At 53.8% G+C, this 24,599-nt stretch overlaps 1 long non-coding RNA gene across 1 annotated transcript; it reads left to right on the top strand.

Annotated features, from left to right (window-relative positions):
* Positions 1 to 17,459: 17,459 nt before the first annotated feature.
* LOC147574656 (uncharacterized) lies at positions 17,460 to 20,584 on the top strand. Its single transcript, XR_015243382.1, has 2 exons — positions 17,460 to 17,784; positions 20,320 to 20,584. It is a non-coding gene; the product is annotated as an uncharacterized LOC147574656 (long non-coding RNA).
* Positions 20,585 to 24,599: the final 4,015 nt, after the last annotated feature.

Below are 24,599 nucleotides of genomic sequence, written 5' to 3' on the forward strand. Positions count from 1 at the left end.
GCCTTTGCAGGGTTACTATTTTGCGGGAAAAGGAAACGAAGCACAAAGTGGCACCTTGTGCAAGGTCAGGCGGATCATTTGCATTCAAGATGAATTTCATCCCGCTCCGAGTCTGAATTCTCTTTGCTGTGCCTTCCAGCCCCTCCTGGGTTAAGGGAGATTCTGCCAGCTTGCCGATCTCAAATTACTGTCACTTGAGTGTGACCCTTGATCTGCAAGTGCTCCTGACTGAGAGTCCCCGACAAACAGTCAAGTTTGCTCGGAGCAGCGTGGGTTCCTCGTCCGTGGGGGTGCGAGGCCTCCTGCCAGCTAGAACTCCACACGGGGCACTCCACTGCGGGTGCCTCTGTAGCTTGTACAGGAGCCATCGAGGGGCGACCTAAGGCTCCAAAGTCTCTAAGCTCCTAGAGAATAGGAAGGCACCGGCCCACACCTCCGTCTCGCTGGGCAGGCGGGAACGCGAGCCCATGGCGGGGGCTTTCCCCACGGTCACTGGGCCAGCTGGCAGTGGTGGGGTGCTCCAGCACTTTCCATAGGGACGTGGCTGGGAAACGGTGCCTTTCCAGAGAGGGGCTGGCACTGGGGGGGGGGGGGGGGGCGGGGTGGCAGGGGGGTGGGGGGAGAGGGCAGCCTGCTGGCCTGCAGCCAGGTCTCCCCAGCCCAACATCCCGAGCACCAGACAGCAGTGTAATTCCTGCTTCCGTGCCCGGGACCCCAGGTGTCTGTGTGCGTGTAAGTGGTCGCCGTGTAATGGTGACAGAGCACAGGGATGAGACGTCACGGTTGGATTTTGTTTGCCTGAAGTGTCCATGTCACCCAGTGGAGGCGCAGTTGGTCGTGTAGGAGAAGATGCCATGTACACGTTACCCTCTGTGCGCACGCCTGGACGCCTCGGGTCACCTACTTCTGTCCCCGAATCGCCAGAATCACCTTCTCCCCTCTGCCGTGGCAACAGAAACCACTCCGACTGGAAGGTGGGCTTTCGGCAGCCGAAGCGAGCTACTTGCTCCCCAGAGGCCCCTGCATCACTCCGCGGCCTTTGGAACCCGCTCTCTGGTTGGGATTCGGGAAACATTGGCCTTGTTAGTGCTGATTCTGCACTTCCTGCCAAAAGTGAGCTCTAGGCTCTGAGCCGCCACTGAAACCCGAGCCTGCTGGAGTCGGCTTCCTTTCCCGGGGAGACGACCGACCGGTGAGGTCATCGCACGCGGGCTAGCGGAGCAGAAACCCAGCCTCCCACAAACCGAGACCAGACATGTGCCTCACAAGAAAACATTTTGGAAGCCAGGTTTTAATCAACAGCATTAAATGAATCACGGATTTTTAAAGACTGGTGAATTCCAACGGCAGCCTGTCTGGATACGTTTTAAGACTGAAGACGTACGTTTTGCTTGAGAGATGAGAAAACCCTGAAACACCAGCATGAACGACACAGCGAATGCAAGTAAAGGTAACAGGAAAAGGTAAAAGTTTGTAAAAGTGAATTAACACTTTATGTTTGTCTTTGACAAATTGTTTTACAACAAACACATGCACGACTGCTCTGCCTTCTGCACGGGGCTGGGGGGGGGGGGCGGGGTGCGTCTCAGACCCCAGAACAGTGTGTGGGCTGGTGCCACTTCCCCGCCCGCCATGTGACCCCCGACCCCAACCCTAGGCGACTGGGCAGCACTCCTGCGGCCTGGGGACAGCAGATCCCCCTGTCAGAGAGGACAGCGCCATCGTCCCAAGGCTGCAGAGTCGGGGCGAGGGTCCCATGACACTGTGACGCCTCCAACTCCCTGGTCCTTGTAAGACAGATGTGGAGTTTGGGCATCTATAGGGTGGTCCCAACAACCCTCATGTTGCCAAACACAGACCCTCACTGACAAATTGCTTGTTGTGTGTGTTTTGTCTTTAATTTTTAGACAAGATTTGGGGCGCCTGGGTGGCGCAGTCGGTTAAGCGTCCGACTTCAACCAGGTCACGATCTCGCGGTCCGTGAGTTCGAGCCCCGCGTCGGGCTCTGGGCTGATGGCTCAGAGCCTGGAGCCTGTTTCCGATTCTGTGTCTCCCTCTCTCTCTCTGCCCCTCCCCCGTTCATGCTCTGTCTCTCTCTGTCTCAAAAATAAATAAACATTAATTTTTAGACAAGATTCTATTTTTAATCTTTACTTTTTAATCTTTTCATCTATTTTGAATCCATTTTAATCTTTAATAGACAAGATTCTATTTGTCTTTAATTTTGTTTTTAACATTAAAAACAAAATGTTTTTTAAGAGAGACAGAGAGAGACAGAGCGTGAGCAGGGGAGGGGCAGAGAGAGAGGGAGACACAGCATCTGAAGCGGGTTCCAGGCTCCGCGCTGTCAGCACGGAGCCCCACGCGGGGCTCGAACTCACAGACTGTGAGATCATGACCTGAGCCGAAGTCGGACGCTCGACCGACTGAGCCACCCAGGCGCCCCTCACTTGTTCCTTCTCCAAGATGAAATTGGAATTGTTTTGCTGTTTGCCCAGAAGACTCTCCCAGTGACATGACACAGAGACCGCAGTGTCTGCGTATGTGGCCGTGGCACTGGGCTCTGTGGCCCCAGGCAGCTCTCCCTGCTCCTGTTTTCCCTCTCCGGTGTGGAGATGCCAGGGTGCCCATAGAGGGTCTGTGGGCAAGACCTTCCCTAATTACTTGGCCACCGGCCTCCAGCGGGGGTGTCCTGGCCCTGCTCCCGTGGCCTCTGACCCTCCACGTCAAGCACAGCACGGGCCTGGGCTTCAGCCGGCATGGCAGGACACCAGCGTCCCCTCCCCCCAACACCAGCCACCCCCACTGCCCAGCTGGAGCCCCCCACTGCCCGCCACAGTCCTGGGCTCTCAGCCCTGCGGTCCAGCCATCAGTGGCCCCAGACCCGACTGAGAAGCACGGTGGCCAAGTACTGCGCTTGCCTCGGTCACCGTGCTGAAGCCCACGGGCCCTGTTTCCTGTGTTTCCGTCGCTGCGCCACAGACATGACGGTGGACACCAGCCCTTGTTTAATTATGCGCACGGGGTCCGCGGGTCTGCAGTTCGGACAGGAAGCCCGAGGAGGTCTGGGGCCTCAGCTACGAGGACTCAGAGGCTGGAGGCCAGATTGGAGGCTTCCCCGCTGGTGCTGGGAGTGGGCGGCCTGTCTACAGGGCTCGGGCTCCTCGCAGGCGGCAGCTGGGCCACGAGAGCGAGCGAGCACGCCAGGAGACTCGGGAGAACTCCGCGTGGGCTTTTCTGGCTGCCGAGAGCCAACCCATCCAGCCTTCCTGGTGGCACAGCCCGGGTGGTTAGAGGAAGGGCAATGCAGAGCGACCCTCCGAATGGGAAGCTACTGGTATCCCTCCTCTTACTCATCATGGCCATCCCCATGGCCCAACTGGCACTGATGATTCAAAAGAAACCCGTGGGGGCAAACTCGGGGATATATTCTGGGGATGAGGGAAAAACCCTGAGAATCCGAAGATCGATAATGAAACCTTATATCCAGCCGGTGCCACCCCTGCCTGCCGGTCCCCTACCTAAAGGAAGGATAGCCCCATATATCTCTCAGCCAGGGAGGGGGGCAAATGGGTTCGAAAGCCCCACTCCGGCAACAAAGGGATGTCTCTAGGGATACAAGTTACTCCAACCCCTAGGCCCACTTGGCCCCCAGGAGGCATTCCAGATGGTAACTGGACCTGGCGGGTTAAGGTACAGAATGGTTCATTAGTTCCCAGGTACACATGGTCTCTCTGGGAACGCATAAGGCGTGGGTTCCCAGGGCCCTCTTGGCTCCCTCCCGGCACCCCAGACCAAAGCGAATACTTTTGTTCCTTGTACCGCAAACGGTTCAAAGGAACAATCAAGAAGTCAGGTCCCTGTAAACGTTCCACTTGAGGTGTTGAGAGCTAGACGACCTTCCATGAAAACAGCAAAGCAAATGCTTTACAGACTATAAATAAACGTAGATACACAAAGAAGTATGAAGTATGAAGAAATCGATCAATAAGCAAAAGGCAGGAGGAAACGTTACAAAGAAATAACCGCGAGGTTCCTTAATGGGCGATCACACCAAGGAACGTTTTTAGCATCAGGTAAAGCCGAGAAACACAGATGACCACGCTCCAAGCAAACTGCCAACAAACATAATGCCACGTTTGCCACAACAAAGCGGCCAGTCCAACACACTGCTGTCGTGTCCATTTGTTATTTTCGCCGACGCCGTTCATCCTTCGGGAGCCCCTGGACCTCGGCATCTGGCCTCACCTCCAAGTCGGCCAGCATCGTGGCTCCTACGTTCTGCTGGTTATGACAGGTCCCTGGGGCTTCCCGGACTCACGGGGTGGGATCAGATGCCACCCTGCCCGGGTCCCGACGTGGCTACCTGCAGGGGAGCCGGTGGGCTCAAGATATTACTGTGAGCCCGTCTTCGGAAAATTCCATCTGCCAGAATCCCCATCTCAGAATCATGTTTTTAAAGAGTAAATAAAGTGCTTGGAATTGCAAAGGAAACCAATTATACTGGAATACAATTTTCAAACACAATTTGTGGAAGAGTAAAATATGTGCCCTAACGCATCGGAAATAGGGTCTAGCCGTGGGTCCCACTGCCACTAATACCCAGTTTCGAGGATGTGATGAGCTTGAATGATAGTTTGATAAATCTACCACGACCACAATGCGCACAGACCTGTGACTTTCTGTTGTCATGAAGTCACAGATCCAGCAAAGCCCAGCGCCCACGGCTCCGGAGACAGAAGCTGGCCCACCGTATCTAACAACCGGTCCAGGAAGCCAATCATTTCTGTAATAATTGGACCCAATGGCCAGGACTTGATCAGTAACTGACAGCTTCCCTAATTTTTGTCTCAATTGCAACTTAGGACCAACCAGAGGAAGCTGAAGATATTCCCCTGTCCAGTCGCACGGGACGCCCCTTTCCAGCTGGCCACCCCAGCATCCCACGTCCACTGCCTCCCCGGAGCCCACCTGGATTTTCCCTTGGGCCACTCGGAAGCTCCCCCAGTCCTCCGGGGCTCTCCCAAGTGCGAGTGACGGTGGCCGACTCTGAATAAATCTCTTTGCTTATTCTCGTTTCATTTCCGCAACAGATAAACATCCTATGGTGCCCGGGAATGTCCTCTACTTGGGTGTTACTGGTCTGGGAGCAGTCTTCCCAAGAGCTGCATCCTGTGCTGTGCTGGGCCGGACCGTGTGCCCCCCACACAAACTTATATGTTGAAGCTTTAACCGCCAGGACCTCAGCATGTGACTGTGTTTGCAGATAAGGTCTTCAGAGAAGGAATTAAGTTAAACTTGACTTTTATGGTGGGCCCCAATCCATTATGACTGGTGTTCTTATAAGAAGAGAGGATTAGGACACAGACACTCACAGACACGCACAGGGACGACCACATGAGGACACGGGAAGACGGTATCTACACGGCAGGAGAGTGGCCTCAGGGGAAGCCAGCCCTGCCCACACCTGCATCCTGGACTTGTAGCCTCCAGGTCTGAGAATCAGTTGTGCTGTGTGCACCACCCATCTGTGGTGTGTGTTACACAGCCCAAGCTGACAAACACACGTGTCCTGGTTAACGGTGGCTGTTTGAACCCGCCTGCCTCTTGGTTATTCTCTGACGGTTCATCTGAGGCCCATCCCGCAGGGTCTAGTTCTGCCTGTCCTAAGATCTCCAAGCATCTCACACTTGCCCCACAAGAAGGAAACCCTGCAGGGGAGAGGCCACACTGTAGGATGATGTGTACATTCAGCGGATGCCCGGGTGGCCTCTCTGTGAGATGGCAGAGACCAGAGGATCCCGTGCATCACTGGCTTGCCCTACCCAGCCCCGTGATGCTCCGGGCTTATCCCAAGCCCTTACCAGGCAGGCATTGGCCTTCAGGGCCCCTTATCCTCTGAGGGGAGGTCTTTGACACAAGTGCTAGGCCTCAGCACGTGTACTTGGTTTGACCTAATGACATGATGTGCGCGTGAGGACCTTCTTCATTTCACGCCTTTCTGGCACAAATCCTCTTTGGTATGTGGGGTTATTCTCTCACCGCACAGGACTTTGATTTACTCATCTTGGAGGCAGAAATTAGCTGATCTGTGGAAGGCAGCCTTCAGGACGCCAGCACGGATTCCTGCCCTCTGTATTCACACCATTGTGCAATTCCCTCCACTCCGTGGGACCAGACCCGGAGACTCGTGCTCCTAAGGCACACACAGGCACAGGTGACAGTGCCGTCTGTCTCAGGTTCCAAAGAGACTCTGGCTTCCCTCGTGGGCACCCTCCTTCCTCTTTCCCTCCCACTCTGCAGATAGCTGGTGGCCGTGTTTGAGAGCCATGCCCTTTGGAGAGGCCCGCACGGAGCTCTCCGCCAGCGGGCACCTGAGTCTGACGGCCGCCTGAGTGAACGCAAAGCAGACCCCGTCCCGTCTGAGCCCTGAGATTACCCCAACCCCAGCCAGCGCCCTGACTGCAGTCGAGCAGAGGACCCACACCTCTGCTCACCCCGCTCCTGACCCACAGAGACTGTGACACAGCAAACGCGTTGAGCCATCAAATTTGGGGCTTGTTTGTTATGGGACAATGGTATTATGACAGTCTTAACTAAAATCGACCTACAGTTTTGGAGTTTGGGGAACTGCCTTCTTTAACTTCTGGTTCATAAACTATCCATCACTGATGGGTGAGGGAGGTTTTAACTTTTCTGTGTTGAAATGATTTATTCCTTTAAGCTTTCCTTTAGCACTTGCAAAATCATTCAAGAATGGAAGCTTGTTTTTTTTTTTTTTTTAATTTTTTTTTTCCAACGTTTATTTATTTTTGGGACAGAGAGAGACAGAGCATGAACGGGGGAGGGGCAGAGAGAGAGGGAGACACAGAATCGGAAACAGGCTCCAGGCTCTGAGCCATCAGCCCAGAGCCTGACGCGGGGCTCGAACTCACGGACCGCGGGATCGTGACCTGGCTGAAGTCGGACGCTTAACCGACTGCGCCACCCAGGCGCCCCTGGAAGCTTCTGTTTTTAAAAGAACTCCATTAACTATTTCAATTTTTATTTTTTAATATTTATTTATTTTGAGGGGTAGGGTGCAGAGAGAAGGAGACAGAATCCTAGGCAGGCTCTGCACTGTCAGCACAGAGTCTGACACAGGGCTCAATCCCATGAACCACGAGATCATGACCTGAGCCCAAATCAAAAGTCGGACGCTTAACTAACTGAGCCACATAGGCGCTCCAACCATTTCAACTTTTAAATTGTTCTTTGTATATTCAGATATTTCTAAGTCAATTGGATGTACATGTAATATTCTCTTCGTAATCTGATTTTATAACTCCTTCAACATTTCTGATTTTGATGACTTCAGTTCTCTTACATTCTTTACAAGCTCTGTATGCATTGTTTTGTGTGGTTGCGGGACTGACATCTTTTTTCTTAATTTCCACCTAGCTTTCTTGTCTTCACGAGGGTGCCTTGCTTGTTGATGGTGTTTATTTAAGTGGAGTCGGCCTGGATTATTCTCGGTCACTATTATCATTGGTGACAAAATGCTCGGAGCTCTGGGGGCACCTGGGTGGCGCAGTCGGTTAAGCGTCCGACTTCAGCCAGGTCACAATCTCGCGGTCCGTGAGTTCGAGCCTCGCGTCGGGCTCTGGGCTGATGGCTCAGAGCCTGGAGCCTGTTTCCGATTCTGTGTCTCCCTCTCTCTCTGCCCCTCCCCCGTTCACGCTCTGTCTCTGTCTGTCCCCAAAATAAATAAACGTTGAAAAAAAATTAAAAAAAAAATGCTCGGAGCTCTGTTACCATCGTTTTATAGGTTCTCATGGCAAAGACTCTAAATTGGCTTTCTTCAACACACTGTTTCATAAATTCCTGAATCTTCAGTGAGCACGCACACGTGTGTATGTGTGCACGTGTCCATAGCCAAATTCCAGCTTTATATCCACTGTGAGGGAGGGTGACCATGGCCCCGGTTTGCCCAGGACCCCCCAGTTACACTCTGTGGGGAAATCCAACTCCCCTGGACCTCTTGGAGCTCCTAGAAGAGCCCCGTTTCCTGGCACTCCTCACCTCTCCCCACCTGCCACAGGGATTGTGTCTGTAGCCTTTTGTCTAATAATTTCTTTGATCCAGAAAGATAATAAAACTTCCCTTGTCTCCCCAGGATTGCTAAATGCTATAGCTCAGCCTAGATCCCTAGGTTAAACCCCCATGGGGCAAATAGAGGGGTAGCCATCTCCCCAGGTGGGGGTATTTCAAGGGAGAGTGAGCGTCAGCATTGAGAGAACTCCAAGTCTCAAAGCTGAGACACACACACAGCACATGCAAACACACACACACGTATCATACACAAACACACACTTACACACATACGTACACATCACACCACACATAAACACCCCACACATGCACACACATGTACGTGCACACACATCACGTGTGTACATGTGTGCGAGCACTTATGGACACGTCCAAAGCACATGCATGCACACATCACACACACACACACCCACGTACACACATGTATACAGACACCCCCCCCACACATACCACATATTACACACACATCACACCATATATACCCAAACACACACACACACACACACACACCACACGGCTATCTGGCTCCTGGAGATTTTATTTACATACCCAAGTATTGAATTAAGGGTGGGCGCATTGTGCTTCCAAGGGGACCCTCTCAGAGGGGGCGGGAACAGGTGCCTTCCTCCCCTTCTAAGAGAAAAAGAAACCCTTTTTCCTCGTCCCTCCCGCACAGAGTGTCTTGCTGCTGCTGTAGGAACACGTCCCGTCAGCTTGCCTTCCGTCTGCCCAGGTGCAGGCCGGCCTCGCCGTGTGGCCGCCCCTGTCAGCCTGGTGCTCCCAGGAGCCTCCAGGAGAACCGCGTCTCTGGTCCGGAGAATCTCGTGCGCACTCTTCGGCGTCCGCTCCTCAAACCGGGTGGCTTGAGGGAACAGAAACGTCTTCAAGTCTCTGTAGCCAGAGCGTGAGGCCCGGTGCGGTCGGGGCCGCGCGGACACACAGCCTCTACAGGCTCCGGGGGGGAGGGCCCTTCCTCCTCCGTCGGCTTCTGGCCCCGGTCGAGCGGCCCCTCGGCTCCTGCAGCGGGACTGACGACCCGCCGCGTGGTCCCGGGCAGTCTGCCCGCTGCGCGTGTCTGTGCGCAAACTCCCGTCTACCCCCCGGCACCCCGGCCACTGCAGCAGGCCCCGCCCTCAGCCGGCCTGCCTCATTCTGGCCTAGGCATCCGCAAAGACCCGGCCTCCAGAGGAGGGCACGTCCGCAGGCTCCAGGTGGACGCGCACCGGGGGTCAGAGTTCATCCCAGCGCGCACACATTCAGGGCAAAGTTAATAAAGATGAATATTAACGACCCAACACACCTGTCATCTGGGCAAGACCGTGAACAGCTCCCCCTTTTCCTCCCGATGGGGCTGACAAGTGGTAAGGTCCCCTGAAGGACAGCCATTCCCCATGGTCACCCACACCAGCGTGGGCAGCTGTGCTCTGCTGGACGGCGTGGGGCCGCGGAGCAGCGGCCCCCCGTGAACGTGAGAAGAAGCGCTGATTGTGAAGTTCCTACCTGCCTGTGCTCCGCCCGCGGCCTCGCTGTTATCAGACCAAACCCACCAGTACTAAAATAATACACTGTGGCCAGGTAGACCGTAGCCTAAGCTCGCAAGGATGCCATCTGTTAAGGTAATAAGCTGGCAGACGAAGAGGGGGAGTGACCATCTTAACCAACGATAAGAGAACAAAGTTCAGCACGGATCTAAGATTTGGGGGCGAAAGATTCTTAATGCACCTAGATTAGAAAAAACTTTGGGGGCGCCTGGGTGGCTCAGTTGGTTGAGCGTCCGACTTCGGCTCAGGTCACGATCTTGCAGTCCGTGAGTTCGAGCCCCGCGTCGGGCTCTGGGCTGATGGCTTAGAGCCTGGAGCCTGCTTCCGATTCTGTGTCTCGCTCTCTCTCTGCCCCTGCCCCGTTCATGCTCTGTCTCTCTCTGTCTCAAAAATAAATAAACGTTAAAAAAAAATTAAAAAAAAAAAAAAGAAAAGAAAAAACTTTGACTGGATACAAATGTACCTGGCAGAAACCTCCAGCAGTTACACACCCAAGTAGAAATGCCAGAATTCTCACTAAATACTAAAACACAAGGATGCCTGAGGTCCTCGCCAGGGGAAGATGAAAAAGAGGGGCGCCTGGGTGGCTCAGTGGGTTGAGCATCCCACTCTTGATTTCAGCTCAGGGGATGATCTCACAGCTCATGAGTTCGAGCCCGGTATCAGGCTCACACTGGCAGTGAAGAATCCCTGCTTGGGATTCTCTCTCTCTCTCTGCCCATCCCCTGCTTGATTCCTCTCTCTCTCACTCTCAAAATAAACTTTAGACAAAACTGATAAAAACATTAAAAAAAATGAGAAAAGCCACATTGCAAACAAAGGGTGGCCCCAGCTTGCTGTCTGTGATCATTCAGCTGACAAGTCATGAGGACCCGCTGGGAAACCTTAACAAGTAGTAACAAGACTCAGCAAGATGATCGGAATAACACAGATGTACAAAAGTTACTATCTTTATAGACGCTTTCTAATGTATTGGGTAAAAAAGGGATCCATTCACAACAATGACAAAAATTGCAAAATCCTAGTAGCCTCATAAAAACCGTGCAAAATTTATATGGGAAAATTATAGTTGACTCAAAATACAAAAGGCCTTGAAGAGAAGGAAAAAAATCTTCCTCTCCCCATCACAGTCCTGCAGCTGGACTAAGAATTAAATTGACACAAGGCAGATGAACAGGAGAAAAAACCACAGTTTTATTATGAGCACACAGACCCAGAGGAAGAAATTGAAGTCGATAGAAATGACCAAGGCAGGCAGTTTGTACATTCTTTAAGCAAAGAGAAAGTAACTCTGTGAGGAACTAAGAGAACAAAGAGCTCTTGACTTTGGGAGCTTTGAGTAGTAAGAAATCCTACACAGAAGTTGGGCTGGGGCATTAAATCAGAGGAACGGCCTTCTGGGTTCTACATGTCCCACCTCTGGTGACAAGAACGTCTTACCTCCCAGTGCAGGGAGGGCACCTTCCATGTGGGAGATTTATTTCCCGCTCCCAGGGGAAGGGTCTGGGTCTCCCTCTTGCACAGACCATCTCTTACCTGACTTATCGAAAATAACCAATACTCCAAAGCTGTGCATTGTGGGGCCCTGCCCCTGGCCCCGATGGCCTATAGAAATGCATAAATGATCCCACATAGTGAGACTCAGTGTTGTAGAAACAGAAGCTCCCCAAACATAATTCATTTTGTTTAAAATAATAATGAAGAGGGCGCCCGGGTGGCTCCGTCAGTTGAGCGACCGACTTGGGCTCAGATCATGATCTCACGGTTTGTGAGTTCGAGCCCTGCGTTGGGCTCTGTGCTGACAGCTCGGAGCCTGGAGCCCGCTTCGGATTCTGTGTCTCCCCCTCTCTCTGCCCTCCCCCACTCATGCTCTGTCTCTCTCAAAAATAAATGAACATTAAAAAAAAATTTTTTTAATAATAATGAAGACCTTAAGTCATATGTGTGAGGAGGTATTGAGTAAGAAACCTTTAGAGAAAGAATCCATTCATTCTGTGCCAAAGGTCAGTATTTAGCCAATAATCAAGATAAAGAAAATTAGGAATATCTTTACCTCATGGTCTCAAAAAATTGACAAATAATTATAGAGCAAAGAAGCAAGATTCTTCATTTTACATTTATACATAATTACATTCCTTCTTAAATGTTTAATAACTGGGAATAGAATGCCCCTGTGATATTCAATTCATAACTAAATAGGTTGCTAATCTATAAACTCAAGGATGATCTATAAACTGCATTTTCTGGAATGTTAGAATGTTTGTTACATACAAATATAATTTATATTCACTGAAATTTAGAAAGAATGTTTGTGGTAAAATATTGAATTTGTTCCCCTACATTATCATGACCTATTTACTGACTTCTAACTCTACCAACACACAAACACTATAAATCATCTTGAGAATTAGGGAAAGTACATCGAGATATTTCTCCCTGGTGATTTTTTGTTCATGAATAATTTCAAATCTCTGTAACTTAATTTGTAAATTTAATACAACCTCACGAAAATATTTTATGAAACTGGACAAGATAATTCTAAATTTAATTAGGAAAAGAAAATGCGAGGAAATAGCCAAGAAAGTTTTCAAAAGAAGAAACGAAGGAGAAAATGTTCCCGACAGATATAAAAGCGTGAATAACCATGTATATATTACATGATACATTGCATACATCCTGGCAACCGAGATGTTGGAACAGGGTTGACGTATGAAACCATGGAAGAAAACAGAGATTCCTGGACGGGGTACAGTGGAAAGTTAGATCTTATCTCATGTGGTACAAGAAACAGGAAGAAAAAATGCTCTGAATTGTGCATAAAAGCACATTTGACAAAACTGGGGTACAGAAGACCTTCTTAAGAAAGATACAAAACACAGACGTGAAGGAGTATGGTGATTTTGCATCAAAATTTAAAACTTGCATATAGCAGAAACCTATAAACCAGGTAAAAAGATGAGAGAACATATCCACTGTGTCCACAAAGGATTTCTATTCAGAGTATATATTTACTTCAACACCTATAAGTCAATTTTTAAAAATAGACAAACAACCCGATAGGTAATTACACCAAGTTTATGAACTTTTAACAAAGGCCCTCTAAGCATACACATAAAAATGTTTTCACCTTTACTAACCATCCTGGAAATTATTTAAAACATCTAAGATGCAGCATGTTATCTCCAGCAGAATGACTTCCTCTGTTTGACAATACACCTTAGGTAAGAGCGTGAGTGGGGACCGACTCCTGGAGGGCATCTTGGCACGTCTGTCGCTAGTTTTGACAGGTGGACCCCAAGTGGATGCATTGCCATGGTGCCTCCGTCCTGACTTCTGGAAGACGAGTCCCCTGTCTGCCTGCTGCGTGAGACACCCCCAGGGCCTCGCTTAGTTCAAGAGTGCACCCTTACTGTTGGGCCTAAAATTGCGAGTGCTGCCTTGACATCTTTTTTTTTTTTTTTTTTTTTTTTTTAATACTTTTAGTGTTTATTTATTTTTGAGAGAGGGAGATAGAGCACGAGCAGGGGAGAGGCAGAGAGAGACAGAGACACAGAATCCGAAGCAGGTTCCAGGCTCTGAGCTGTCAGCACAGAGCCCAACATGGGACTTGAACTCACAAACCTTGAGATGATGACCTGAGCTGAAATTGACCCACCCAGGCACCCCTGCCCTGACGTCTTTGAGCCTCATGGGGCCCCAAAGGCCTGTGAGTTCCTCTGCTCACACAGATATGCCCCTGGCCCAGTAGGAACGCCTCCCTGCCTTTCAGCTGTTCTCGGCCAAGTGGGGTCCAGCTCCATAGATGATTCCTATCAGAATCCCAATTGACCTCTTTGCAGAAATTAACAGATAATAGAACTTGCATGGAAATTCAAGGGACACAAAACAGCCAAAACTTTCTCGGAAAAGAAGACAACACTGGAGAACTCACACCTCACAATTTCAAACTTACTACAAATCTACAGGGATCAGAACAGTGTCAAGCTTGAATAACGAAAGACATAGGTCAATAGAATTGGGAAACCAGAAATAAATCCTTGTGATTACAGTCAATGGATTTTCAAGAAGGGTACCAAGGCAATTCAGGGGGGAAAGGACAGTCTTTTCAACAAATGGCGCTGGGACAACTGGACATCCACACGCATGGAATGATGTTGGCCCCTCACCTAACCCCCTACCAAGTCAACTCAAAACAGGTCAAAGATCAAAATGTTAGCCCTACAACTATAAAACCCACAGAAGAAAACATAGGGGTAAATCTTCACGCACCCATATTAGGCAGCAGTTTCTTAGATGTGAAAGTAGAAACAAAAAGAAAAAATGCACAAATGGGACATTAGCTGCATGAACAATGCTTCAGCTTCCAAGGACACCGGCAAGAGAGTGAGAGCACAAATCGCAGAACAAGAAAATTTGCACCTCACCTCTCTGTTAAAGGTCTTGTACGTAGAGTAGAAAAAGAATTCCTGCAGCTCAATAGTAAAGAACCCAGCAGATGTTTCTGCAAAGAAGATATCAGAATGGCCAAAAAGTTGGGGTGCTTGGGTGGCTCAGTCGGTTACGCGTCTGACTCTTAATCTCAGCTCAGGTCATGATCCCAGGGGCTGAGTTCAAGCCCTGTGCTGGGTCCCGCACTGGGCGTGAGGCCTACTTAAAAAGGCAAAGGGTCAGAAAGCAGAGAGATTGGAAGGGACCCTCACACAGTGCTGGTGGAGACGGAAAATGGTACGACGGCTTCGGAAAACCACCTGGCCGCTGCACAAAGGACTGAACACGTGCGGTGACCATGACCCAGCAGTTCCGCTCCTGGTGGTGTGTGCGGGAGAGAGGAATGCACAGGTCCACACAGAAACTTGCACACGAATGTTTAGAGAGCACCGTTTGCAACCCCCGAGAGCTGGAAAGAAACCGAATATCCATCAGCTGATGAACGGGGTACGACAGGTAGCACACAATGGAAGATTATTTAGTGCTAAAAAGGAACAAAGAAGTGAGAAACACTACAACATGGGTGAACTGCAAAAACATTATGGCAAATGAGAGAAGCCAGGAGAGGGAGTGAGGGAGGGAGGGAGACAGAGAGAGAGAGAGAGAGGAAGGGAGGGGAGAGGAGGAGGGAAAGGGAGACAGAGAGAGAGTGACAGAGGAGACAGAGAGACAGAAAGAGGAAGAGACAGGGAGAGACAGAGAGACACACAAAGAGAAAGAGGGAGAGACAGGAAGAGACAGAGAGAGAGGAGATAGAGGAAGAGAGAGGGAGACAGAGAGAGAGGAGACAGAAAGAGGGAGAGACAGGGAGACAGGGAGGGAAAGGGACAAAGTACAGAACAGTGTGTACATGTTGAGATGTGTGTAAATACACACATGTGTGCAGGGGGTGCATGGATGGGCTCAGAATGCTGAGCAAGGGGGGGCAAGGAGACCATCTCAGAGGGATCCCTGAGCTCCACACTATTTTCACAGTAACACAAGGACATCCTTTGTTGTCTGCACTGTATTACTGATTACCGTTGTCACTGATGCACACACGTGACGGAGGCCAAAACCCCCAGTGCCTAGACACTGGTCAGGACACTGTGTCCTTCACGGTCTCGGGTCCCATAGGAAACTAAGGGCCAGCGGCACGCAAGAACAACTCTAGTAAGCTAGCAAAAGCCATGATTTCATCAATGTCCATCCCTAGGCGTGTATCCTGGGGACCCTGGCCGGTGAGGAGGGGAGCCTGCGCCCCACACCCAAACCAGAGTCGGTGGTGTTTGGGAGCCCACGCGGCAGAGCTGGGAGCCGGACCGGACGCTCGTTCCAGGGCACAGCCCCTCCGACCGAACGACAGCCTGTGGCTATTCGGATCCAGGTATGTCCTCAGGAATCACAGTGAGCTGCCCCCCGCATGAAGACAACTGCCCGTATTGGTTACCAACGGCAAATTCGAGTTTCTAGCATATGTTAGAATTTTGAAAAATCTCTACCACTGTGAGCTTGGCAGTGGCCCCACACTTAAAGACTTTTCTGATGATACAATATTCCGCGGGACAGAATGTCGCAGTGAGTGATATTAATCGCAGTGAGCGATATTAATTACTGTGATTTTTTTCCAACAGCATAATGAAACGTACCAACTGTTGGAAGTCCTGCTTACGTTGGTGAGCCTGTATTTTCCAAGCGGTAATGTTATAAAATGATGCAGGGGAGGCGCGGGGGGGGGGGGGGGGGGGGGCGGGAGGGTACAGGTGGTTGGGCGCCCGGCTCTTGATTTTGACTCAGGTGGAGATCTAATGGTTTACGAGTTTGAGCCCCACGTCGGGCTCTGCGTTGACACCATGGAGCCTGCTTGGGATTCTCCCTCTCCCTCTGCCCCTGCCCTGCTTGCACTCTCTCTCAAATATGAAAATAAATAAAAATAAACTCAAAAACAATAATACAATAAAATGATGCATGGATTTAAAAAAAATCCAAAGTGCAAGATATGGCAGTGGGTTTTTTTAATTTTTTAAATCTTTATTTATTTTTGAGAGAGAGAGGGACAGAGTGGGAGCTGGGGAGGGGCAGAGAGAGAGGGAGACACGAATCTGAAGCAGGCTCCAGCCTCTGACCTGTCAGCACAGAGCCCGACACGGGGCTCGAACTCATGAATGGCGAGATCATGACCTGAGCCGAAGTCCCCGCTTAACTGACTGAGTCACCCAGGCGCCCCTGGCAGTGGATTTTAATGTAAAGTGAGTCGATCTAGCTTCAGAGTTCACACCGTAAGGAGCCTGTAAGAGACCTTCACTTGCCAAGTTTGGGTGTGGTAGCAAACACCTCCCCAAGGCTCACGGGGCTACTGCTTCTGGCCAGGCCGACTAACCTGGTAGGGAGGTCCCGGGCTTGGCGGGCCTCCTGCTGCCTCCCTGGGGCGAGGTGGGGGTGGGCACAGCGCAGCCGCTCGGAGGAGCAAACTCAGTCCTCCCCCTGGTCCCCAGGCTCCCTGCCCTCGGCTCACATGGCTGGCCGGCTGCCTCGCGCACCAGGAAGGCAGGGTCCCAGCCTGCCTGGCCTCTACCGATGCCCTGCAACCCTCTCCCCGGCCCCCCAGATCTCCCACCATTCCCGACGTTCTCCCCAGGCCCCCACCATTTACAACGCTCTCCCGGCCCCGGCACCCCCACCATTCACAACTCTCCCTGGCGCCCCTAGACCTCCCACCACACCCAACGCTCTCCCCTGAACCCCAGGCCCCCCACCATTCCCAACGCTCTCCCCAGGCCCCCAGGCCCCTACCATTTACAATGCTCTCCTGGCCCTCCCCCCCCCCCCACCATTCACAACACTCTCCCCGGCCCCCCAGGCCCCCCATGACCCCCAAAGCTCTCCTCTGCACCCCAGGCCCCCCACCATTCCCAACGCTCTCCCCAGGCCCCCACCATTTACAATGCTCTCCCAGCCCCGGCACCCCCGCCATTCCCAACGCTCTCCCCGGCCCTGCACCATTTCCCACGTGCCTCACTCAGCACCTGTCTACACCTGCGTCTTCCCCGTTCTTCGTGAACCCACAGCCTCCTCACTTGGGCTCAGCCACCCCAGTGAGATCACGCCTCTCGCGGCCGCCCTCGGCCTCCCCACGACCACTTCGGCGTGCTCCCCTTCCCGTTGTGAAACCTCCTCCCCACGGGACTCACCTCTCGCCTCCCCTCCTGGCTCTGCCGTCCCGGAGGTCCCATCCCTGCAGCGCGGCTGGTTCGCGCTGGTCTCCCCCAGGGCCCAGGGGTGGGCGTGTGCACGTTCCGACGCGTGACGACGACCGCCTGCGGCCCCCACGCCCCTTCCGCACGGCTCCCACCTGCGCGCGCTGACCAGAAACCCCGAGCTGCCGCCTTTGGTGCCGGCAGGACGTTCGGGGCCCGGGCCCCTGCCCGCGGGGAGCCCCCACCTCGGGCCGTGCCGGCCACGACGGCACCCCCAGCCCGCCTCCTGCTCTCTCAGCTCATTCCCGGCCGGCCTGGGAGGCCTGCCCGTCCTCCCGGAGACCTCGATTATGTCAGCGGAGGGGCCAGGAGATGCCATCCGGTCCTGACCTCCTCAGGTGTGGCCCCACCGTCAGTCGGTCCCAGGTGTGCTGTCGGGAATAAGAAAGAAACTCATCACAGCTGTTGCATTTACACAAAGCAATTAGGTATGGTACTCGCGCCTGGAGAGAGAGACAGAGCAGGGAGAGGGAGGGAGAGACGGAGGCTGAGCCGCCCGGGCCGCGCACCCGCCCCAGAGCATTAGGACAACCAGGCTTTTCTAGGGTCACACTTGGTTTTGTTCTTTCCGCTTGTTTGCTTTTCTCCTGCACTTGAATATGAGCATGTATCACTTTTGTAATAAAGAGAATACGACAAATGTGCATTTTTAAAAATCTTTTTTACGTTTTATTTATTTATATTGAGAGAGAGAGAGAGCACGAGCAGGAGAGGGACAGAGAGAGTCCCAAGCAGCCTCCACAGTGCCAGTGCAGAGCCTGATGCGGGGCTGGAACTCACAAACCCTGAGCCGAAACCTGAGCCGAAATCAAGAGCTGGACGCTTAACCGAACGAACCCCCAGGCGCCCGACAAAGGTGCATTTTAATTTAAACCGAGGAGTGCAGACTGGGCCCAGTGGGCCCAGTGGGCAGGAGGATGAGCTGAGGGTCTGGAGGGAGGAAGGGGCCGCTCTCTGGGGAGCCTGTGGCTTAAATTTTCAATCTTTGGTCCCCCAAGTTACTGCCCTATCTTCAAGTTCCTTCGGGGGTGCATGGGAGGAAGGGATGGGTCGAGGATGAGACTGGAGTGTCCCCCCTCCTCCCTAAAATGACCCCAGCCTAGGGACTCACTGGCACATTTATTATGGAAAGAAGGTCCTGCATGGATGGAAACAGAGAAGTGTAATTTTAGGGAGGAGAAACCAGGGAGTTCGGAGGATTGAAACCAGGCTTCCACATGCCGAGAACCTGGGCTAATTAACCCCCACCACGGCGCCCCGGGGAGACAATCCCTGGGCACCGCCTCACATTGGGGAATCTTAGCAAATGTCAGCCTCCTTCCTGCCTTCTCTCAAGTTCTGGAAAATTCTCCATGGGCAGACCTTCCAGGCTTCGTGGTCACAACGTGCTTTCATAATTAGTTCGGAGACAGCTTCACAGCCCCCTTCAAGAGCGATGTCACTCATAATATTAATTGCCATCAGACTCTGTGGTGGGTCCACCCAGAGAGCATTGCCACAGCAGACGTTTATATGTACAGGTGCCACAAAACCGGCCACAACACCCGGGTTTGCCCTTTGCCACTCACGGACGTTTCTAGTTTGTTTTCTCGTGCACTTATGTGATCAATAGAATATCAGTTTGTGAGTGAAACGCCCAGAACATGAGTAGTAAAGCAGCAGCTGTGACGTATTACTCAGTCCTGTGTTGCTCAGGTCCAACACGTTTTCTTAGACTTTACATTCGTAGAATAAAACCATTTACAAAGTTCACACGCTCCACCCAGGACCGTAGAGTTTTAGGTTTTCCTGACCAGAGTGGATTCGCACCATCACAGTATTGTACAATAATAATCTGTGCACATCTACACGTTCTGAGTGGGGCTCTCCATTATGAATATCTGAGACGGTGAATAGAAACCCTTAAAACAGTAGGGGCGCCTGGGTGGCTCAGCCGGTTGAGCATCCGATGTGTCTGACTCTTGATGTTGGCTCAGGTCATGATCTCACGGCTCGTGGGTTCCAGACCCACGTCAGACTCCAAGTTGGATTCTCCAAGGAGCCTGACTTGGGATTCTCTTTGTCTCCCTCTCTCTCTCTCTGTGCCTCCTCGGCTGTGTGCCCACCCTCTCTCTCTGTCTCAACGTAAATAAGCAAACATTAAAAAAAAAAAAGAAACCTTTACAACAGCAACAGTCAAGAACCAAGAAAGAGTATCGTTAATACATAAAAGAGTATCGCTATTACGCTACAGAGAAACCAGCTCCTTGAAGGACTGTGTGTCAGGGGCTTTGGGCTCGAAGCAAGTTTGTTTTGTGGAGAGAGGTAAGAGTAAGCGAAAACGAAGCAAAAGCATTGTGGTGATGAGCGGCCGAATTCCCTGAGGGCTGTGTCCACACATTTCACAAACATACACGGGTCATCCACATTTTAAGTGTTTTAATGTTTATTTGAGAGAGAGAGAGAGAGAGAGAGAGAGAGAGAGAGAGAGAATACAAGCGGGGGAGGGCCGAGAGAGAGGGAGACACAGAATCCCAAGCAGGCTCCAGGCTCCAAGCTGTCAGCACAGAGCCCGACGTGGGGCTCGAACCCACGAACTGTGAGATCATGACCTGAGCTGAAGTCAGAGGCTTAACTGATTGAGCCACCCAGGTGCCCAGGACGTCCACATTTTAACCGTTCAGGCTCTGCAGAGCACACCCTTCCTCAGCAGTTGGTCTACTCGGGCTCCCCCTTTGCTGTGTGGACGGCTCCTCTGTGCCCGCCTCAGCCGGCTTTTTCCTGGGCGAGGCGCCAGGCTCCAGCTGCCCACAAGGGATCTAACAGCCCACAGAGCTGCGGCGTGGGCAGACTCGTCCGGGACGGGCATCTCCGCTTCTGGGACGGCTGCTCCAGTGGGGCCAGTCCCCCGGACGAGGCGGGAGTCCCACTAGTGACATCACCTTTTCTAACCCAGCCCATCACCCACACCACTCCCACGGCAGGTGCGGGCTCCCTGGGGCCCAGGAGAGAGGACAGAGACACAGCCTCCTGCTGGACTGTCACACGAAGGCGTCCGTGCACCACATCCCAGATGTCACATCAGTCGGTGACGACTGCCCATTACATCGCTTCTTGGAGAACGCTGCTCGGAATTTCATCGTTTTACCTTGTTGGCTGCAGATAATTTTCCTTTGAATCGTGTTTTGAAATGTGATCCTTTCATTTGCAAAGCCTCGCAGAAATGATAAAGAAAAATAAATGAATGAACCAGGGGTCCCCAGTGTCCTCGCCCTGGAAGCGGGCTCTGCATTTCATTTCATCTGGTTTCCAGCACTGGAGCGAGCGGACGAGGTCTTGTGGGCTCCATCCAGGTGTCACCGTGAGGACAGACCTTCCTGCCCTGCTCCGGCGGCCTTCACCAAACCAGCCTTTCTGGAGTGGTGTCCTTCTCACGCCTAGAGTGCCTGGGCGTGCGCGTGGGGGTCCCGCAGACGTACCAGCTGCACCTGCCCGGAGCTGAGACCACCCCGGGTCGATCCAGCCCCAGCCGGACTGGAAGGCTGTCCATCCCACGGACCCCGTCCTTCGTGCCCACAGTGCCCCCCACCCGCCCTGAAAGGCTACATTCCCTCCATGACTCCACGTTCCTTGACTCCCGACGGGCATGTGTAGGGAATCTCCTTGCTACGTGACCCCGCCACGTGGACCCTGCCCCCTGCTGTGCCTGGATGCCACCGTCCCTTCCAGTACCATCCGGCTCTATTCTCCCCTTTGGTCTGTGGATGAATAAATAAATCCCCGTGGTCCGGGTGGGAAGGAAACACTCTTCCCAGGTCCTAACATAGGAAAGGAAGATTTTTTTCCTCTCCCCTCTTAGGTTAGCTAACCGGGGTCCCGTAAATCAGGCTGAGGAAAGATGGGCAAGAGAAGCAGTCTATGACCACATGCAGCCGCACGCACGGCGGGAATGGGGGGCCGGTGGCTTAGAGGGGCGCTGGCGACCTGGGGCTCAGGGAGCGTCTCTGCAGAAGGAACAAGACCAGGGCAAACCGTGGGGAGGTAGGCCCATGAACCATGGGCAGGTAGGTCCACAGGGCAGCGACGGACCGCTCGTCTGCCCAGCCCCACCCTGGAGCCGGCTCACCGACCTCCTGGCCGTAAAGCTCTCCCTCGAGGGGACTCCGGCTGGCAGTTCTCAGCAGCCGGTGCTGTTCCACGGATAAGCGCAGCTCGGGGAAGGCTCCTTCCTGCGTCTGGCGAGTCTCATTTGCCTCCAGCTCAAAACAATCCTTCTGCCAAAGGGCAGGTGGAGGCGGCAGGTTCCTGTCCCCTAAACCGCCACGATGCAGCGGGTTTTTCTGGACTGTGTCCCCAACCTCGAAGCTGTGTCTACGGGACGGCCTCCCGCCACGCGGCCACGTCCTCCCGCCCGCTGCCATCTGCTCAGACGCTCTCGTCTCCTCTAGGAATCGCGTTGTTGCCGCCCCAGGGCCCCCACCTCCCTGTGGACTCCCCCGACATCGACGCTTTCGGCGTCCTCAGTGGAAAATCCCCTCCCCCCAGGTGCCCTTCCCAGCCTGCTGGACGGACGGAAGCGGAGGTTTGCACAGGTGCCAGGAGAGCCCTGCCCCCTGCAGCCCGTGGCCCACCGCCCACCGCCTTCCTCCCCACCAACCCCGCACGTGCTTCCTCGGGAAGCTTCCGATGGCCGGCCCGGCCCACGGCAGCTGGGACCGACGCAGTTTGGGGGGCCCATCTGACGTCGCCAGACTCCCTCCTGTCCCGCTCCCGAACCACCGCCCTTTGCAGCCCGTCCACCTCGGCTCCGCGATGCCGCGGCCCCCAAGCCCACCGCTGGCGCTGCCGTGAGCCAGACCCGCGCCCCAGCCGCCGTCATCAGTCCACACGCCCAAGTGCGTTCTCCCTGACGAGATAAATCCCAGCGTGTGGTTTTTGCCCCCAGCATCGTGTGGCCTCGGGTAGAGACAAGGGCACTGGCTCAGAGTGTCCCGGTAAATCAGGGGCCGGGAAGGAGGCAGGAGGAGGAAGCTGTCAACATGAGAAACATCTGGGGACTGAGGGGCGCGGCCTTATCACTCGACACGGTGGACACGATGGACGTGATGGAACCGCAGAGCCCGCCCTGGCCCGCCGGGTCCAAACGTCCCCTTCGACAAGACCCCCACGCGGTCCGAGTACACATTACGGGGGGAGAGCCGTGGGCTGGGTGGCCGTGGGGCGAGAGGGGGGCCCGCGAGGAGGGGAGGGTCTGACGCCAGCCGCAGGTCCCGGGTGGTCACCTGTAGGGACCAGCCAGCCCCGCCCCCTCTGTCACCCGTGTCACTCGGTAACAAACAAGAGACACTCTTGTGGCTGAGAGATTCCTCAGGTTTAAGGAGCCGTGAGCCGGGAACCAGGACACGGAGCTCGCCTGTACCGTCCCTGCTGGGACGGCTGAAGTTTGTCGACCGACTTAGGGACCTGAGTCAGGGCAGGAGATGCCTTTCATCTGCCTCCCCTCCGGTCTGACGCCCCTGCAGGTGGCCCTGGACACTCACGCTGTCCATGTGTGTCCTTCCGCTGCCCGTTGGATGAGAGGCCGTCTCACGCTCGTGCTCTAAGGACGTGTGACTTCTGTGTCTGAGGCAGTTCGGCATCAGCAATGCAGAGGGGCCCTCGGTGAGGAGTTGTCGGCCGCCTGCCCGCGTCCCGCGTGTCCACCTCCCGCGAGGCCGGGATCCAGGCTCACCACCTGCCCCAACTGGCCCGGAAAGGCAAACCCGTGTTTGGCGGCTACAGAGTCCCATTTCTGGGGCAGTAGCTTAAAGTTTGTTTGTTTGTTTTTGATTGAGGAACTTTTCCAAATACAGCCCCTCAACCAAACCCTGAGGTTCTTCGTTTGGGCTGGTGACTGACAACGGGGCCACCGGCGCAACTTGCCGAGCGTGGTTGTGAGGTCGTCTGCACTGCCGTCTCAGGGGCGGCTCTAAATGCACGTGTCGTGAAGGCTTGCTCTGTGAATTCACACGTGTGTAACGTCGACGCGACAATAACCACCCAGGAATCAGAGGGCTTGTTTGCACGGCCGTCCGCCTGCTGTCGTCAGGGGCCGTGTCACCAGGGGCAGGCGCTGGCCTCCTTCCTCTCCGTCCCTGCTGGGAGCTGGGCAGGACCCCTGCCCGAGACCGTGGGAGGCTGCCTCTCCCCGCGCTCAGGCCCTGGGCATCAGCAGGGCCACAGATCCCGGCCCACCCCAACTTCCAGCGCGGACTGGTCGCTCCTCCCTGGACAGCCAGGTCTACCTCTCCCCCTGCCTTGCCCGGAACACTCCGGGGCCTCCTAGCAAACGGCCCTGGGCCGGCAGGATGGCTGGTCACTAGCCGTGAATCCGGTGGGTTTGGGACGGCCGCCCACGGTGCAGCTCCAAACTGGGCCATGAGAGGACGTGGGCTTCATCCAGGTTCTCCAGGGGATTAATCATGCTTTCTACTGTCCATATGTTACCGTGTTTGGACATCTTAAACAGCTTGCTGGCTGGAGTGGCAGCCCCTCCCCCCACCTTCCCCAGGGCCGGCCAATTCCCAGACAGCATGCCGTCCAAATGCAAACCAGCCAACTCCGGTCTACGCCCCCAACCGCCTCTTTCCCTGATGCTCGCACACCAAGCCAATACCCTCCCTTCCCAACACCACCTGAGGGCCAGTCCTATAGCCCAGAGCCGGAACGTTCCAAGAGCCCCTCCCATGCTCTTTTCGCTGCCCTGCTTCATTTGTCTGTGGAAACCCCAGCAGGTGCCAGGGCTGCGTGCTTCCCTCACCCCTGCTTCTGCCTCCTGACCAAACACCGTGCTCCCCCTGCGGCCCTGTGTGGCGGGCCCTGACGTGGCTTGCTCCCTCCTGTCCAGAAACGTTCATAATAAATTCTTCTCTCAATGCATTGGCCTCTCGGGGTCTCATGTATCACCTCCATAAATTAAAATATCTTGGGTACAAATGAGACATCCTGGGGTGTGAGCCCCAAGAAAGGCAGCCCCCGTGTAAGACGTCCGGGTCCCCAGGATCCCCGTGCTGGAGGGGCCTGTGCACAGCAGGTGATGGTGCTGGCGGATCCCCAGCACCCCGCCGAGGCACAGACCCATGAGGGAAGAGATTTGGGGTCCTCCGGACCAGCCAACAGGCCAGCCATGTACCCCTGGGTGACCTCTACTGATGCCACATGACAGACAGGAAGAACCATGCCACGCCCAGCCGAAGTGCACCTGACGGGAGCTGTGAGCACCTCA

Source organism: Puma concolor, chromosome D4 (assembly GCF_028749965.1).
Source record: "Puma concolor isolate L17-30 chromosome D4, mPumCon1.1.hap2, whole genome shotgun sequence".
Lineage (NCBI taxonomy): Eukaryota > Metazoa > Chordata > Mammalia > Carnivora > Felidae > Puma > Puma concolor.